The 18,410-nt window shown below is 48.3% G+C and overlaps 1 protein-coding gene and 1 non-coding gene across 2 annotated transcripts in view; both read left to right on the plus strand.

Moving 5' to 3' along the window:
• The window catches only part of LOC134984301 (synaptic vesicular amine transporter-like), a 398,788-nt gene that overhangs the window by 143,318 nt on the left and 237,060 nt on the right, over positions 1-18,410 (plus strand). The gene's annotated exons all lie outside the window — the stretch shown is intronic.
• Positions 13,140-13,258, plus strand: LOC134984305 (5S ribosomal RNA). Its single transcript, XR_010191728.1, has one exon. It is a non-coding gene; the product is annotated as a 5S ribosomal RNA (ribosomal RNA).

The raw sequence follows: 18,410 nt of genomic DNA on the forward strand, positions 1-18,410 counted from the left end.
ATTACAAATAAAAATGACTGTGTTCTGGGCCTCAGAACTAGTAAGTATACTTAGGTACCAGCTCTAATATTGTTAGTCCTTTTGCATGCAAGGCCTGTTAATGTTAGTAAAAGTTAGTATTACTTTGACTCATGCTGCACTCTGCAGGAGAAGACTGGTTTATTAATACGTAATGCTTGTTGATACTTCACCAAAAAGAAGAGCTGGTGTATGGTCTTCAGTACTGAGACTGGACGCACTTGGTGTCGATCCCGCAGCTGTCTCCTGTCCGTGGAGTAATTTCGCTCCACTCACTGGCTGTATAGCGGTCCGCTCAGCGGCGGTTCTCTTTAACAGTGCCTGGGGTAGATGGTATAGTGTGCGGTCATGAGCACTGTGCCTCAGCGAGAACGGAGACTGGGAATCACACGTGCTGTTTCTGAGTAGCAGGTATAAGTGTCACCTGTATCAGGGTTCCTGTATAAGTGTTACCTGTATCAGGGTTCCTGTATATGTGTCACATGTGTCAGGGTTCCTGTATAAGTGTCACCTGTGTCAGGGTTCCTGTATAAGTGTCACCTGTATCAGGGTTCCTGTATAAGTGTCACCTGTATCAGGGTCCTGTATAAGTGTCACCTGTGTCAGGGTTCCTGTATATGTGTCACCTGTATCAGGGTTTCTGTATAAGTGTCACCTGTGTCAGGGTCCTGTAAAAGTGTCACCTGTGTGAGGGTCCTGTATAATTGTCACCTGTATCAGGGTCCTGTATAAGTTTCACCTGTATCAGGGTTCCTGTATAAGTGTCACCTGTGTCAGGGTCCTGTATAAGTGTCACATGTATCAGGGTTCCTGTATAAGTGTCACCTGTGTCAGGGTTCCTGTATAAGTGTCACCTGTGTCAGGGTTCCTGTATAAGTGTCACCTGTATCAGGGTCCTGTATAAGTGTCACCTGTATCAGGGTCCTGTATAAGTGTCACCTGTGTCAGGGTTCCTGTATAAGTGTCACCTGTGTCAGGGTTCCTGTATAAGTGTCACCTGTGTCAGGGTTCCTGTATAAGTGTCACCTGTATCAGGGTCCTGTGTAAGTGTCATCTGTATCAGGGTCCTGTATAAGTTTCACCTGTGTCAGGGTCCTGTATAAGTGTCACCTGTGTCAGGGTTCCTGTATAAGTGTCACCTGTGTCAGGGTCCAGTATACAGTGTCACCTGTATCAGGGTTCCTGTATAAGTGTCACCTGTATCAGGGTCCTGTATAAGTGTCACCTGTGTCAGGGTTCCTGTATATGTGTCACCTGTATCAGGGTTCCTGTATAAGTGTTACCTGTGTCAGGGTCCTGTAAAAGTGTCACCTGTGTGAGGGTCCTGTATAATAGTCACCTGTATCAGGGTCCTGTATAAGTTTCACATGTATCAGGGTTCCTGTATAAGTGTCACCTGTGTCAGGGTCCTGTATAAGTGTCACCTGTATCAGGGTCCTGTATAAGTGTCACATGTATCAGGGTCCTGTATAAGTGTCACCTGTATCAGGGTTCCTGTATAAGTGTTACCTGTGTCAGGGTCCTGTAAAAGTGTCACCTGTGTGAGGGTCCTGTATAATAGTCACCTGTATCAGGGTCCTGTATAAGTTTCACATGTATCAGGGTTCCTGTATAAGTGTCACCTGTGTCAGGGTCCTGTATAAGTGTCACCTGTATCAGGGTCCTGTATAAGTGTCACATGTATCAGGGTCCTGTATAAGTGTCACCTGTATCAGGGTTCCTGTATAAGTGTCGCCTGTATCAGGGTTCCTGTATAAGTGTCACCTGTGTCAGGGTTCCTGTATAAGTGTCACCTGTGTCAAGGTTCCTGTATAAGTGTCACCTGTATCAGGGTCCTGTATAAGTGTCATCTGTATCAGGGTCCTGTATAAGTTTCACCTGTGTCAGGGTCCTGTATAAGTGTCACCTGTGTCAGGGTTCCTGTATAAGTGTCACCTGTGTCAGGGTCCAGTATACAGTGTCACCTGTATCAGGGTTCCTGTATAAGTGTCACCTGTATCAGGGTCCTGTATAAGTGTCACCTGTGTCAGGGTTCCTGTATATGTGTCACCTGTATCAGGGTTCCTGTATAAGTGTCACCTGTGTCAGGGTCCTGTAAAAGTGTCACCTGTGTGAGGGTCCTGTATAATTGTCACCTGTATCAGGGTCCTGTATAAGTTTCACATGTATCAGGGTTCCTGTATAAGTGTCACCTGTGTCAGGGTCCTGTATAAGTGTCACCTGTATCAGGGTCCTGTATAAGTGTCACATGTATCAGGGTCCTGTATAAGTGTCACCTGTATCAGGGTTCCTGTATAAGTGTCGCCTGTATCAGGGTTCCTGTATAAGTGTCACCTGTATCAGGGTTCCTGTATAAGTGTCACCTGTGTCAGGGTCCTGTATAAGTGTCACCTGTATCAGGGTCCTGTATAAGTGTCACCTGTATCAGGGTCCTGTATAAGTGTCACCTGTGTCAGGGTTCCTGTATATGTGTCACCTGTATCAGGGTTCCTGTATAAGTGTCACCTGTGTCAGGGTCCTGTATAAGTGTCACCTGTATCAGGGTTCCTGTATAAGTGTCACCTGTATCAGGGTTCCTGTTTAAGTGTCACCTGTGTCAGGGTTCCTGTATAAGTGTCACCTGTATCAGGGTCCTGTATAAGTGTCACCTGTATCAGGGTCCTGTATAAGTGTCACCTGTATCAGGGTCCTGTATAAGTGTCACCTGTATCAGGGTCCTGTATAAGTGTCACATGTATCAGGGTCCTGTATAAGTGTCACATGTATCAGGGTCCTGTATAAGTGTCACCTGTATCAGGGTTCCTGTATAAGTGTCACCTGTATCAGGGTTCCTGTATAAGTGTCACCTGTGTCAGGGTTCCTGTATAAGTGTCACCTGTGTCAGGGTTCCTGTATAAGTGTCACCTGTGTCAGGGTCCTGTATAAGTGTCACCTGTATCAGGGTCCTGTATAAGTGTCACAAGTATCAGGGTCCTGTATAAGTGTCACCTGTGTACGGTCCAGTATACAGTGTCGCCTGTATCAGAGTCCTGTATAAGTGTCACCTGTGTGATCCGTCGGGGACTGACGTCATGAACTGGGCGGGCGTGTACATACGCCCGCCCAGTTCAGCTGTCGATCACCGCCGGCCGCCGCAGCATGTGTACGGGCAGTCGGCCGACCGCCCCGTACACACACAGCGACGCGCCAATATATCGGTAGATATATTGGCCGTCGGCTGTGCTGCGGGGCCGACGCGATACGTCTGTGAACGACGGAGTTCACAGACGTATCGGCCGTACACACTGCCCGACGGTCCCGCGATATATCGGCCGTTCAGGAGAACGGCCGATATATCAACCAGTGTGTATGGGCCTTAAGTGTCACCTGTGTCAGGGTCCTGTATAAGTGTCACCTGTGTCAGGGTCCTGTATACGTGTCACCTGTGTCAGGGTCCTGTATACGTGTCACCTGTGTCAGGGTCCTGTATAAGTGTCACCTGTGTCAGGGTCCTGTATACGTGTCACCTGTGTCAGGGTCCTGTATAAGTGTCACCTGTGTCAGGGTCCTGTATAAGTGTCACCTCTGTCTGGGTCCTGTATAAGTGTCACCTGTGTGAGGGTCCTGTATAATTGTCACCTGTATCAGATTCCTGTATAAGTTTCACCTGTGTCAGGGTCCTGTATAAGTGTAACCTGTGTCAGGGTCCTGTATAAGTGTCACCTGTGTACGGTCCAGTATACAGTGTCACCTGTATCAGAGTCCTGTATAAGTGTCACCTGTGTGAGGGTCCTGTATAAGTGTCACCTGTATCAGAGTCCTGTATAAGTGTCACCTGTGTGAGGGTCCTGTATAAGTGTCACCTATATCAGGGTCCTGTATAAGTGTAACCTGTGTCAGGGTTCCTGTATAAGTGTCACCTGTATCAGGGTCCTGTATAAGTGTCACCTGTGTCAGGGTTCCTGTATAAGTTTCACCTGTGTCAGGGTCCTGTATAAGTGTCACCTGTGTCAGGGTCCTGTATAAATGTCACCTGTGTACGGTCCAGTATATAGTGTCACCTGTGTCAGGGTCCTGTATAAATGTCACCTGTGTACGGTCCAGTATATAGTGTCACCTGTGTCAGGGTCCTGTATAAGTGTCACTTGTGTCAGTTTCCTGTAAAAGTGTCACCTGTGTCAGGGTCCCGTATAAGTGTCACCTGTGTCAGGGTCCTGTATAAGTTTCACCTGTGTCAGGGTCCCGTATAAGTGTCACCTGTGTCAGGGTCCTGTATAAGTTTCACCTGTGTCAGGGTCCTGTATAAGTGTCACCTGTATCAGGGTCCTGTATAAGTGTCACCTGTGTGAGGGTCCTGTATAAGTGTCACCTGTGTCAGGGTCCTGTATAAGTTTCACCTGTGTCAGGGTCCTGTATAAGTGTCACCTGTGTCAGGGTCCTGTATAAGTTTCACCTGTGTCAGGGTCCTGTATAAGTGTCACCTGTATCAGGGTCCTGTATAAGTGTCACCTGTGTCAGGGTTCCTGTATAAGTGTCACCTGTGTGAGGGTCCTGTATAAGTGTCACCTGTGTCAGGGTCCTGTATAAATGTCACCTGTGTACGGTCCAGTATATAGTGTCACCTGTGTCAGGGTCCTGTATAAATGTCACCTGTGTACGGTCCAGTATATAGTGTCACCTGTGTCAGGGTCCTGTATAAGTGTCACCTGTGTCAGGGTCCTGTATAAGTGTCACCTGTGTCAGTTTCCTGTAAAAGTGTCACCTGTGTCAGGGTCCCGTATAAGTGTCACCTGTGTCAGGGTCCTGTATAAGTTTCACCTGTGTCAGGGTCCCGTATAAGTGTCACCTGTGTCAGGGTCCTGTATAAGTTTCTCCTGTGTCAGGGTCCTGTATAAGTGTCACCTGTATCAGGGTCCTGTATAAGTGTCACCTGTATCAGGGTCCTGTATAAGTGTCACCTGTGTGAGGGTCCTGTATAAGTGTCACCTGTGTCAGTTTCCTGTAAAAGTGTCACCTGTGTGAGGGTCCTGTATAATTGTCACCTTTGTCAGGGTCCTCTATAAGTGTCACCTGTGTCAGGGTCCTGTATAAATGTCACCTGTGTACGGTCCAGTATATAGTGTCACCTGTGTCAGGGTCCTGTATAAATGTCACCTGTGTACGGTCCAGTATATAGTGTCACCTGTATCAGGGTCCTGTATAAGTTCCACCTGTGTCAGGGTCCTGTATAAGTGTCACCTGTGTCAGGGTCCTGTATAAGTGTCACCTTTGTCAGGGTCCTCTATAAGTGTCACCTGTGTGAGGGTCCTGTATAATTGTCACCTGTATCAGATTCCTGTATAAGTTTCACCTGTGTCAGGGTCCTGTATAAGTGTCACCTTTGTCAGGGTCCTCTATAAGTGTCACCTTTGTAAGGGTCCTGTATAAGTGTCACCTGTGTGTCACGGTCCGGCGGATCGGGTTCCGGGACCAGCGGTACTTACCTGTCCGGATGCTCTGGCGTGGTCCCTCCGGTGGGGGTGCGGGCTGCTGGCGAGGGGCACAACTTGCAGGCATGTCTGGGAGGAGAGGGCTCAGAGGCAGCAGCAAACATTTGTGCAGCTTCCAGCTGCAGAGGTCCGGGATGGGCGTCGCCGCCTTGGAAGGGTCAGCTAATCTAAAACACTCAGTCACCTGCAAGGTTTGCAAAACCAATGGGAAACAGTCTGCAGGTATAAATCTAGGGATTTCTGGGTAAGCAAATTGCCAGTGCAACGTCTCTCACACAGCCTTGTGTGTGCTAGTTCCCTGTGCTCCACAGCATTGCTTCTAAAGCATCATGTTCCCTGAGTTCTCACCTGGATTGCTGGATCTACACCCGGTTATTTCTCCTTGTATGCTGACCTCTTCCGAGTCACCATCCCTCTCAGCGAGTCTCAGTTACCCCAGTCTACAGTCTTCCTATCCGGGTTTCCGCCAGACGTTCGTCCACAGACGTACAGGTCCTGCCGACGCAACAGCTAGGGCACCTGTGGAACCTCCTTTAAAGCTCTATGAAAAGACTTTCATTCAACCTGCTCGGCTAATCCTGCCTAAAGTCACCGATACCAAACCGCACGCCACAATTCCGGATTCACAAAACCCAGTCCCCGTGACAGTTTGCACTGGCCATATGGATCCGGAGGGTGCTCATGGTTCCGGTACGGATCTTCTGCAGGGCATAGCAGCTCGTCTGGAGAGTCTAGAGGAATACCATCGCCAATTAGCTCAATTTATTCAAGGGATGGCTACCCGCCAGGATTCCATGCAAGCCGACATTGCTCATGTCGCCACTGGTCGACGCCTGGAGACTCAGCAAGTGCCGACCGCCCCAGTTCCTATGGTAGCTTCCCCTTCATCCCTGCGACTACCGACGCCCACCAAATTCGACGGGAACCCGAAGATGTGCCGCGGGTTCTTAATCCAGCGTGAGATTCATTTCTCTTTACAGCCCTTTAACTTCCCATCACAGAAGGCAAAGGTAGCATATATCGTCTCCCTCCTGGCCGGTCCAGCCCTGGATTGGGTGTCACCCTTGTGGGAGAGAGCTGATTCTCTACTTGACAAATATGATGAATTCATCGCTACCTTCCGAAAATTTTTCGATGAGGAGACCGGTCTGTGGGACAGTATGTAGTACAATTCCAGACCTATGCTTCAGAATTACGGTGGAATGAGGAGGCACTAGTATCGGCCTTCTGGAAAGGTCTGTCTGACAAAATCAAGGACGAGTTGGCTACCCGGGACCTTCCGCCCAAATTAGACGACTAGATTTCCCTTTGTACCAAGATTGACCTTCGTTTTAGAGAGCGCCAGTTAGAGAAGAATCGTGGGGAGCGCCCAAGGTTCCGTCCTTCTCCGCCTTCTTCCTCGAGTGTGTCAGCTGAAGCGTCCCAGGATGAGTCTATGCAGATCAATAGGGCTCGTCTCTCGCCAGAGGAGCGTCAGAGAAGGCGCAGGGAGAACTTGTGCCTATACTGCGGAGGTTCAGGACATTTGGTAGCCTCTTGCACCCAGCGTCCGGAAAACTAACGCTCCTAACCAGAAGAGGAGACATTAGGTTAGGAGTGGTGACATCGTCTCCATCTCGTTCTGAGCCTGTCCTAGAGGTTTCTTTGGGCCTGCCACAGGGTTCTAAAGGGTTTTTCTCTCTCCTAGATTCGGGAGCTGCTGAAAACTTTATCACGGCAGATGTGGTACAGCGACTACGGATTCCTACAGTTGAGCTTTCCCGACCAATTGCCCTTTCCGCTGTAGATGGAAGTCGAATCTGCAGTGGAGTAGTTACCCACCAGACTCTTCCCCTTCAGCTATGTGTAGGAGCTCTCCATAAGGAGTTACTTAATTTCTTAGTAATTCCAATAGCTACTCATGAAATTGTTTTGGGACTTCCTTGGCTCCAGAAGCACAACCCAAGAATTGATTGGGTGAATATGCAAATTTTGGCCTGGGGAGAGTCGTGTGCTCAAACTTGTCTTACCAGTGTTAAACATGTGAATAAGAGCCAACTGGAGATCCTACCACAAATTCCGTCTCAGTATTCCTCCTTTTCTGATGTCTTCAGCAAACAGGCAGCAGAAGTCTTACCACCCCACAAACCCTGGGACTGCCCTATTGACCTGATTCCGGGAAAGATTCCTCCTAGAGGGCGAATATATCCTCTATCGGCCCCTGAGACCGACTCCATGTCGCAATACATCAAGGAAAATCTAGCTAGAAGATTTATTCGGCCTTCTACCTCTCCAGCCGGTGCGGGGTTCTTTTCGTCCAAAAAAAGGATGGCGGTCTTCGTCCCTGCAGCGACTACCGGGGTCTGAACGACATAACAATAAAAAATCGTTACCCGTTGCCCTTGATCTCAGAGCTATTTGACCGGGTTAAGGGTGCCTCTGTCTTCACCAAGTTGGACCTCAGGGGAGCATACAACCTGATCCGGATCAGAGCGGGTGACGAATGGAAAACGGCGTTCAACACTCGTGATGGGCACTTCGAGTATTTAGTCATGCCCTTCGGGCTTAGCAACGCACCAGCAGTTTACCAAAATTTTGTAAATGAAATTTTCAGTGATTTACTCTATAGGTCTGTAGTAGTCTATTTAGATGACATACTAATTTTCTCGACCAACCAGAAAGATCACCGTTCTCAAGTCCAAGAGGTGCTGCGGAGGCTTCGCCAATATCATTTGTACTGCAAATTGGAAAAATGTCTTTTCGAACAATCCTCCATGCCCTTCCTGGGCTACATAATATCTGGTTCAGGATTATAGATGGATCCAGCCAAGGTACAAGCGGTTCTAAATTGGTCCAAACCCACCACCCTTAAAGCAATCCAACGCTTTTTGGGTTTTGCAAATTTCTACCGGAGATTTATCAAAGGATTCTCCTCTATAGTGGCACCTATCACCGCTCTCACTCGAAAGGAGGCTAATCCCAGAGAATGGTCAACATCTGCAGACGAAGCTTTCCAACGATTAAAACAGGCTTTTACTACAGCTCCAGTGCTGAGGCAACCCAATGTCAATAAAGCCTTTGTTTTAGAAGTAGATGCTTCGGCCGATGCTGTGGGAGCAGTTCTCTCCCAACTTCTGAATGACAACAAACTTCATCCTTGCGGGTTATTTTCCAAGAAGTTCTTACCAGCAGAAAGGAACTATACGATAGGAGAGCAAGAACTACTGGCTGTTAAGTTAGCATTGGAAGAGTGGCGGTATCTCTTGGAGGGGGCTAAGTTTCCTATCACTATTTTCACTGATCACAATAATTTAATCTTTCTCAGGAATATTCAGTGTTTGAATCCTCGTCTAGCCCGATGGGCAATGTTCTTCTCAAGATTTAATTTCTCCCTAACCTTTCGACCTGGTTCTCAAAACCAGAAGGCAGATGCTCTCTCCCGATCCTACTCCTCTGAGGATTCCAACGACTCTCCTTCTCCTCAGCCTGTATTGGAGTCTCGGAACTTCGCCTCCACTAAACTACAGCCTCCATTGGGAAAAGTGTTCGTACCTTCTCACCTTCGGAAGAAATTACTGACCTGGGCCCATACCTCTCGGTTTTCCGGTCATGCTGGAGTCCATAAGACAACCGACCTTATCCAACGCTCGTATTGGTGGCCTGCACTGAAGTCTGATGTTTCCTCTTATATCGCCTCCTGCACCAAGTGTGCACAGCATAAAATCCCTCGTCTTCGGCCAGCGGGAGAGCTAATACCCCTAACTATTCCTAAGATGCCATGGACCCACCTTTCTATGTACTTCATCACGGATTTACCCTCTTGTAAAGGATTTACTACTATTTGGGTAATCATAGACCGCTTCTCTAAGATGGCTCGTTTCGTACTTCTTAAGGGTCTTCCCACCGCACCCGAGTTAGCTCAGCTTTTCATTGCAGAGATCTTCAAGTCCCATGGTCTTCCGACCGAAATTGTTTCTGACCGGGGAGTCCAGTTCGTGGCTAGATTCTGGAGGGCTCTCTGTGCTGCCCTAGGGGTACAGTTAAAATTCTCAACGGCATATCATCCTCAAACCAATGGAAGTACAGAGAGAGTCAATCAAGACTTGGAGATGTTCCTCAGAATTCATGTCTCTTCTTCTCAAGACGACTGGCTAGAACTACTACCATGGGCAGATTTTGCTCACAACAACTCCTACCACTCTTCTACAGGTCATACCCCTTTCTATACCATATATGGCTTCCATCCTCGAGTTCCTCAGTTCCTGGCTTTACCAGCTCAAGATCTTCCTGCGGTTCAGGAATCTCTCAAGAGACTTTCCGGAGTTGGCGAAAAGTTCACCAAAATCTACAAAAAGCCTCCGCTCGCTATAAGTTCTGGGCTGATAAGAAGAGAAGGGTGGTACCTAAATTGCCAGTTGGAGATCAGGTCTGGCTCTCTACGCACAATTTAAGGTTACGTGTTCCATCTATGAAGTTCGCTCCTCGCTACATTGGGCCCTTCCCAGTTGAACAAATCATCAATTCTGTAACTTATAGGCTTAAGTTACCCCCGTACCTGAAAGTCTTCCCAGCCTTTCATGTTTCTCTTTTGAAGCCTTTAGTGTTAAACAAGTTTTGTAAGATCCTTCCTCGCTCTCCAAAAGTTGTCACGGATCGTGGTATTGAATTCGAGATCAAGAAGATCCTTGACTCCCGAGTAAGACATGGACGTCTACAATATCTTCTGGATTGGAAGGGCTACGGTCCTGAGGAGCGTTCCCGGGAGGATTCTTTGGATGTTCATGCTCCCGCTTTACTTCACAAGTTCCATGAAGAAAATCCCAGCAAACCTGGTGGCTGTCCAGTGGCCATCCCTAAAAGGGGGGGTAATGTCACGGTCCGGCGGATCGGGTTCCGGGACCAGCGGTACTTACCTGTCTGGATGCTCTGGCGCGGTCCCTCCGGTGGGGGTGCGGGCTGCTGGCGAGGGGCACAACTTGCAGGCATGTCTGGGAGGAGAGGGCTCAGAGGCAGCAGCAAACATTTGTGCAGCTTCCAGCTGCAGAGGTCCAGGATGGGCGTCGCCGCCTTGGAAGGGTCAGATAATCTAAAACACTCAGTCACCTGCAAGGTTTGCAAAACCAATGGGAGACAGTCTGCAGGTATAAATCTAGGGATTTCTGGGTAAGCAAATTGCCAGTGCAACGTCTCTCACACAGCCTTGTGTGTGCTAGTTCCCTGTACGCCACAGCATTGCTTCTAAAGCATCCTGTTCCCTGAGTTCTCACCTGGATTGCTGGATCTACACCCGGTTATTTCTCCTTGTATGCTGACCTCTTCCGAGTCACCATCCCTCTCAGCGAGTCTCAGTTACCCCAGTCTACAGTCTTCCTATCCGGGTTTCCGCCAGACGTTCGTCCACAGACATACAGGTCCTGCCGACGCAACCACTCTAACAAGTAAATAGCTAGGGCACCTGTGGAACCTGCTTTAAAGCTCTATGAAAAGACTTTCATTCAACCTGCTCGGCTAATCCTGCCTAAAGTCACCGATACCAAACCGCACGCCACAATTCCGGATTCACAAAACCCAGTCCCCGTGACACTGTGTCAGGGTCCTGTATAATTGTAACCTGTGTCAGGGTCCCGCATAAGTGTCACCTGTGTCAGGGTCCCGCATACGTGTCACCTGTGTCAGAGTCCCGTATAAGTGTCACCTGTGTCTGGGTCCCGTATATGTGTCACCTGTATCAGGGTCCCGTATACGTTTCACCTGTGTCAGGGTCCCGTATCTAACACACACACCAATCACCTCAATCTCTTAACAGCAGCCCATTTTAATTTATATACATATATGATATTTATTATTACATAATGTTTATATTTTTCACTTATATTCACCTAAATAACCACCTTTTAATCCCCAAATGAAGGCACTAATTCACTACCCTCGAATCTCTATTCCTATTAATACAGGCACTTCCCCCCTTTCTTTTTCCCCCCCCTTTTTCCCTTCCCCTACCCCTCACCAATTCCCAACACACCCTCTGTATAATATGCCACACAGGTATACTTATTAATTTCCTAATTCTACTCATTTAATTATTCATATTTAAGTTTTATTTTCTTTATCATTTCATCTTTTCCATTCTTCTCACATACATAGTTTCCTCTCATATATATTTTAATTTCTTCAATTTTTCCCCTGCTTTTAAATTTATTTTTAACATTATTGTCACCATTAGAATAGCTATATCCTTTCCATATCCATAACGGAGATCTCAATGCGTGTTAATAATCTCCAATGTCGTTCTAGCTTTGCTCAGCTAGTCTCTTAGCAACCATCAGTATTCACTATAGATAATTCCTATAGACATTCGGATTTGTTACACCTATTCCGCCGCTGCAGTCACTTAGCAACTGCCCATACAAACAGCAGACACCGTTCCCATATCCAATATGGCGTTCGTAATCTCGCGAGATGAGATTACCTTCCGTCCTCCTGATTTGATGTTACCGCTGCGGTCTCCTAGCAACCGCCTACATCGTAAGATCTCACCCACCTTATCCAATATGGCGTCCGTAATCTCGCGAGATGAGATTACCTTCCGTCCTCCTGACTTGATGTTACCGCTGCGGTCTCCTAGCAACCGCCTACATCATAAGATTACACCCACCTTATAGCGCCTCCGGATTGGACAGCTCTACTAGCAGCAGGTTTAAAAGCCCGCTCCCCACACCGGACTACACGGAACCCGGAAGTGAACAAGCCTTAGGGCGAAACGCGTCTTCCGCATCCTACAACAGGGGTCTCGTCGACACCACCCTATCCTGGCATCTTGTCACATCCATCTATGTGCTCTGTTGGCTTTCTCAATCCTTGGTGAAACCGTAAGGTCTACTATCCGGTGACTGCATGCCACGGATAGTAATTTTCACTGTAAATCTCAGCTGATCTGCCCCAATTATCTAGCTTTCTATGTGTATCACAAGTGACAACTAATTAGGGGCACCTAATTGGTTATAATTTAAGCAGTGATAACATCCAAAGTTTCACCAGTTGTTGCATGCAAACAATATATATCTATTTTTTCCAGAAATGCATTTGTTCTTATCTGCCTGTATTACCTCATACCTCCTCAGCAATTAATGCAGCATCATAAGGAGTATAGGTTCTTAGTACTCCAATATCTTATTTGTAGCCGGTGGCAATAGCAAATATCTTGTGATTCATGTGTTAATGCATTTGGAAATTGATTCATACGTGTAGAGTCTGGAGATAATCTGATATACCAGCACATAACTTGGCAGATTCCTGCCTCTTCCTGTGCCTTAGAACAAAATTGCATCACTAGAGCAACGACGTATTTATCAAGCTCACTTAGGATTGCAGATTATGTTATTATCTGTCTCAATATTTTTATTACATATCAGCAGCCAGTTTTTCTTCAACTGCTAATCCTAGTGTCAATTTGATTAATATATTTCTCTAAGATCACCAAATTTTTTTCGTGGACTCTCATTTACGATTCTCGGTACATTGCACCACGAGAGTGGGAATTTTGGAATCGGGTCTAACGTAAAAAGCAGATCCACACATTTCCACGATTCTTATCTGATACTTTTCTATCAACCTCTACCCTATATTTTCCATATTCCTAAATAGGTGCACTCTCATTGGCGTTCGCATAAAACCCTCTACTACCATACCACGTTGCCAGCGCCCGATCTCGTCTGATCTTGGAAGCTAAACAACGTTGGGCCAGGTCAGTACCAGGAAGGGAGACCACCTGGGAATACTTGGTGTTGTAGAGCAGGATTTCTTCCTCATTTATGTGGAAATATCACCAACAGCAGTATCACCACTTTCTACTATTTTTCTGATTTTATTCTAATGTCAGTGGCACCATTACCGTGATGTACAAAACTTCTTACTATTATCATCAGTGTTTTCAACGCTCATAAGTATAAAGTGAATTTTGTCTATCATCTTAGAGGAATGACTGTTATGAGCCACGGCTGTGGCTCATTCCTGTTTTGCATTTTTGTTAGGTATTTCATGTTTATTAGTTGTCTTGCATGCCAGGATTTCCTGTTGCTCTGTTTTAGTATGCTCTTGTCTGCTGCCGCTGGTTAGTCTGTGTAATTGCAGCTTGTTCCATGTGTTCAGCCTCACCTGGCTGCTGATTGCATTTTGTCAGTTGGAATCATGCAGTGGGCCAGCTGCTCTGGATTGTTTAATTAGGACTCTCTGTTAAAAGCACTCCCAGGACTCCTCACAGACGCCGGTGATAGCTTCCTGTTTGTCTGATTCTGCTGCTGAGAGAGTTCCCAGTCCCGGTCTGTTCATTTGTTCCTGTTCTCAGTGATCCTGTACTCGGAAGTTACCATCTGTTCCTGGAGTCTGATCGAGCACCTTTAACATCTGGTGGTGTTCGTGAGTCGCGGCGCAGCCGTGTGTTGCGGCTTGTCCGCTATTATTTATTATTTTGTTTATATTGTGTTCTGGAGCTTTGCGGAGGATTCCGCTTCCACAAGATCCACTCTGGTGTCCAGCGGTGCCGGATAGGAGTGTCGGATCAGTGGATCTTTGGTTGTCCTTTTCCCTGGCGGCTAGTCCGCACATACCTTTTGATTTAGTTAAGTTAGCTTGTAACCCCTGGCTTGGTTGCTTAGTCAGAGGGCCCCTTGTTATCACCCTGTCTCGGACTTCCCCTTGTCTCCCATTAAGACCTGCGGGGGCATCGGGGTTGGGCAGACATAATCCGCCCTTCGAACGCGGCTGCCATGGGCTCAAGCAACCATAGTCTCGCAGGGGATTTCTGATAACACGGGCGAGACAACGGAGTTAGGGTGCCAGGGGTTACTAGGCTTTCCAGCTCCCACAACCTGTATTTCATTCCTGTACTCAAATCTCTGCCATAAGATCTTCTCCAGTCTGGAGTACAGGAATCGTAACATTATCACCGGCCATACCACAAAAAAGAAATAAAACTTTTTTTTCTTTTTTGGCCCAGTCCAGTGTCTAGTCTAGAATCCAGTCCTGTCTAGAATTCAGTGTGCAGAATCCAATCCGGTGTTTAGAATCCAGTCCTGTATAGAATTCAGTGTGCAGACTCCAGTCCGGTGTTTAGAATCCAGTCCGGAGTTTAGAATCCAGTCCGGTGTTTAGAATCCAGTCCGGTGTTTAAAAAAAAAAAAAAAAAATAATACAAAAAAAAAGTCTTGATTTGTTTAGCAAAATTTAGCCTTGCCTTGCCTTGCCTAGCCTTGCCTAGCCTTGTCTTGCCTTGTCTTGTCTAGTTTTAAATCCTCCTATGTCTACTATGCAAGCCCTGCAGGCATCTCTCGCAGCCCTGAACTCTGTATTCAGTGCTTTGAGACCAGAGCGACTAGAAGCTTTTCAGCAATCCCTAAAGCAACTGCAAAACCTTCTGACTAAAATCTTGCTTATTTTGCCAGAAGTCGTTGAGAGTACATCTATCTCTAAAGAGACTCTTGTTCACAGTATGGTGACAAGAGAATCCTCTGGTTTAATTGAAGAGAAAAAGTTTAAAAGTTTTCTGCGGCCCAGGCTCTCAGAAGAGGAGCGTCTGCGTCGCAGAAACTTAAACTTATGCCTATATTGTGGGGGTTTAGGCCATTATCTGCAGACCTGTGAGTTGCGCAAGCCAAAGTGTGGTGACGAGTCTTGCCCTCTGTCCAAGTTGAGTCATGATACAAGACCTACTCCTGTCTCTACTGTGGCAGAGGTACTTGTCACACAACCCACACAAAAAAGCTCTCTGTCCTATAATTGGGGTCCTTGGGCAAGGGAGCCCCATTATAGATTCAGGAATCAAAAGAGAATGTTTCTCTCCTCTCTTGAGGTTCCTGTGGAAGCGGAGTTGCAAGTTCCTGGAGTGGTGCCCGTAGCCCAGGGTCCTGGAGTGGTGCCCGTAGCCCAGGGTCCTGGAGTGGTGCCCGTAGCCCAGGGTCCTGGAGTGGTGCCCGTAGCCCAGGGTCCTGGAGTGGTGCCCGTAGCCCAGGGTCCTGGAGTGGTGCCCGTAGCCCAGGGTCCTGGAGTGGTGCCCGTAGCCCAGGGTCCTGGAGTGGTGCCCGTAGCCCAGGGTGCTGGAGCGGTACCCGTAGCCCAGGGTGCTGGAGCGGTACCCGATGCCCAGAGTGCTGGAGCGGTACCCGATGCCCAGAGTGCTGGAGCGGTACCCGATGCCCAGAGTGCTGGAGCGGTACCCGATGCCCAGAGTGCTGGAGCGGTACCCGATGCCCAGAGTGCTGGAGCGGTACCCGATGCCCAGAGTGCTGGAGCGGTACCCGATGCCCAGAGTGCTGGAGCGGTACCCGATGCCCAGAGTGCTGGAGCGGTACCCGATGCCCAGAGTGCTGGAGCGGTACCCGATGCCCAGAGTGCTGGAGCGGTACCCGATGCCCAGAGTGCTGGAGCGGTACCCGATGCCCAGAGTGCTGGAGCGGTACCCGATGCCCAGAGTGCTGGAGCGGTACCCGATGCCCAGAGTGCTGGAGCGGTACCCGATGCCCAGAGTGCTGGAGCGGTACCCGATACCCAAGCTTATAGAGGGAAATCAAATATTGTAGCTCAGGTTTCCATACCAGAAGGGGTCTCAGAAGCTGTTACCCCAGGTAGGGACTTGAGGAGCGCAACCCCAGAAAGGGTATCTAAAACCATAGTTCTTGAAGGGAACTCGAGAAGCAAAACCCCAGAAGGGATCTTTGAAGTAATATCCCCAAGTGGGGTCTCGAGAGACGCAGCCCCAAAGAAGGGTCTAGAAGTCGCTTCCCCAGGAAAGAACTTAAGAAGCATAGCATTAGTGGAGGATCTGAACGTTATTGCTTCAGCAAAAGTCCCGGAAGTCATAGTCACGGAAGAACTTTCGATAATTATCGACTCAGAGAGGGAGGCCGGTGGCCCGATCCCAGTCAGGGAGGCCAACGGCCCGGTCCCAGTAAAAGAATCCGAGGTGCTGACCCCAGCGGGGTTCCCGGAGGCCACTGCCCCAGCGGGGTTCCCGGAGGCCACTGCCCCAGCGGGGTTCCCGGAGGCCACTGCCCCAGCGGGGTTCCCGGAGGCCACTGCCCCAGCGGGGTTCCCGGAGGCCACTGCCCTAGCGGGGTTCCCGGAGGCCACTGCCCCAGCGGGGTTCCCGGAGGCCACTGCCCCGGGTGGGGTTCCAGGAGGCCACTGCCCCGGGTGGGGTTCAGGAAGTCACTGCCCCGGGTGGGGTTCAGAAAGTCACTGCCCCGGGTGGGGTTCAGAAAGTCACTGCCCCGGGTGGGGTTCAGAAAGTCACTGCCCCGGGTGGGGTTCAGGAAGTCACTGCCCCGGGTGGGGTTCAGAAAGTCACTGCCCCGGGTGGGGTTCAGAAAGTCACTGCCCCGGGTGGGGTTCAGAAAGTCACTGCCCCGGGTGGGGTTCAGAAAGTCTCAGCCCCGGGTGGGGTTCAGAGAGTCTCAGCCTCGAGTAAGGTCAATAGTGACCAGGTCCTAGCAAAGCACTCCAGTCAGTCAGATGAAAAGGAAACAGATCCTGACTCTGATATTTCAACATCCATAACCTTTGATGGGGACTTCGCCCAATTTATGGCGCTTTTCAAACACTATTACACTATTATGTTGTCTAGACCATTTCTGGGCATCACTTCAGAAAACCTTGGGCTCTATCTGATTTATTCTTTTAGAGGAGAGCCTTCTGAGTGGGCAACCAGCCTAATGAAAGCTGAAGATCCCATTCTTCAGGATCCCCAAGCATTCTGTGATGCAATTGTTAAAAGATACGGTTTCAAAGAAATTGGTTCAGGTTCCTCTAAGTCACCCGTCTTGTCTGCTGAGAGTCCACCAAATACTGTAAACTCGGCACAAGAGTCCCAGCCCGTTGCTTTGACTGCAGGATGTGCTTTTCTGACTTCTTCTTCTAATAATAGTACTTTACCAGAAAGTTCAGCTCCCAAGGGTAAGAGACCTGTCTCTGATTTGAACGCAGCCTTGCTGGGTGGTACCATCAGTTCAGACAATGTTTGGGGAATTACCTTGGTCAGACCTAAAGAGCTTTGTAAAAAGAAGAAGAAGAAAAAGAAATAATTTTTGACTCTTGCCTTGATAAAAAAAAAGAAGAGAGATTTTTTTTTTTTTCTCCTTGTCTTGTGTCCAGTGGCCACCATCAAGGGGAGGGCACTGTTACAAGTTGTTGCTACAGCTTGTTTTTTGTTTTCTGGTCTGTTAGACCAATGTGTCAGGTTTTTTTTTTTGTATCCCTTGTTCTGGATAGTCTGAATTTTGGGGTCTTTTGACCCCTCCTCAAGGGGGGGGTACTGTTATGAGCCACGGCTGTGGCTCATTCCTGTTTTGCATTTTTGTTAGGTATTTCATGTTTATTAGTTGTCTTGCATGCCAGGATTTCCTGTTGCTCTGTTTTAGTATGCTCTTGTCTGCTGCCGCTGGTTAGTCTGTGTAATTGCAGCTTGTTCCATGTGTTCAGCCTCACCTGGCTGCTGATTGCATTTTGTCAGTTGGAATCATGCAGTGGGCCAGCTGCTCTGGATTGTTTAATTAGGACTCTCTGTTAAAAGCACTCCCAGGACTCCTCACAGACGCCGGTGATAGCTTCCTGTTTGTCTGATTCTGCTGCTGAGAGAGTTCCCAGTCCCGGTCTGTTCGTTTGTTCCTGTTCTCAGTGATCCTGTACTCGGAAGTTACCATCTGTTCCTGGAGTCTGATCGAGCACCTTTAACATCTGGTGGTGTTCGTGAGTCGCGGCGCAGCCGTGTGTTGCGGCTTGTCCGCTATTATTTATTATTTTGTTTATATTGTGTTCTGGAGCTTTGCGGAGGATTCCGCTTCCACAAGATCCACTCTGGTGTCCAGCGGTGCCGGATAGGAGTGTCGGATCAGTGGATCTTTGGTTGTCCTTTTCCCTGGCGGCTAGTCCGCACATACCTTTTGATTTAGTTAA

The sequence above is a fragment of the Pseudophryne corroboree genome, assembly GCF_028390025.1.
Source record: "Pseudophryne corroboree isolate aPseCor3 chromosome 3 unlocalized genomic scaffold, aPseCor3.hap2 SUPER_3_unloc_48, whole genome shotgun sequence".
Taxonomy (NCBI): Eukaryota; Metazoa; Chordata; class Amphibia; order Anura; family Myobatrachidae; genus Pseudophryne; species Pseudophryne corroboree.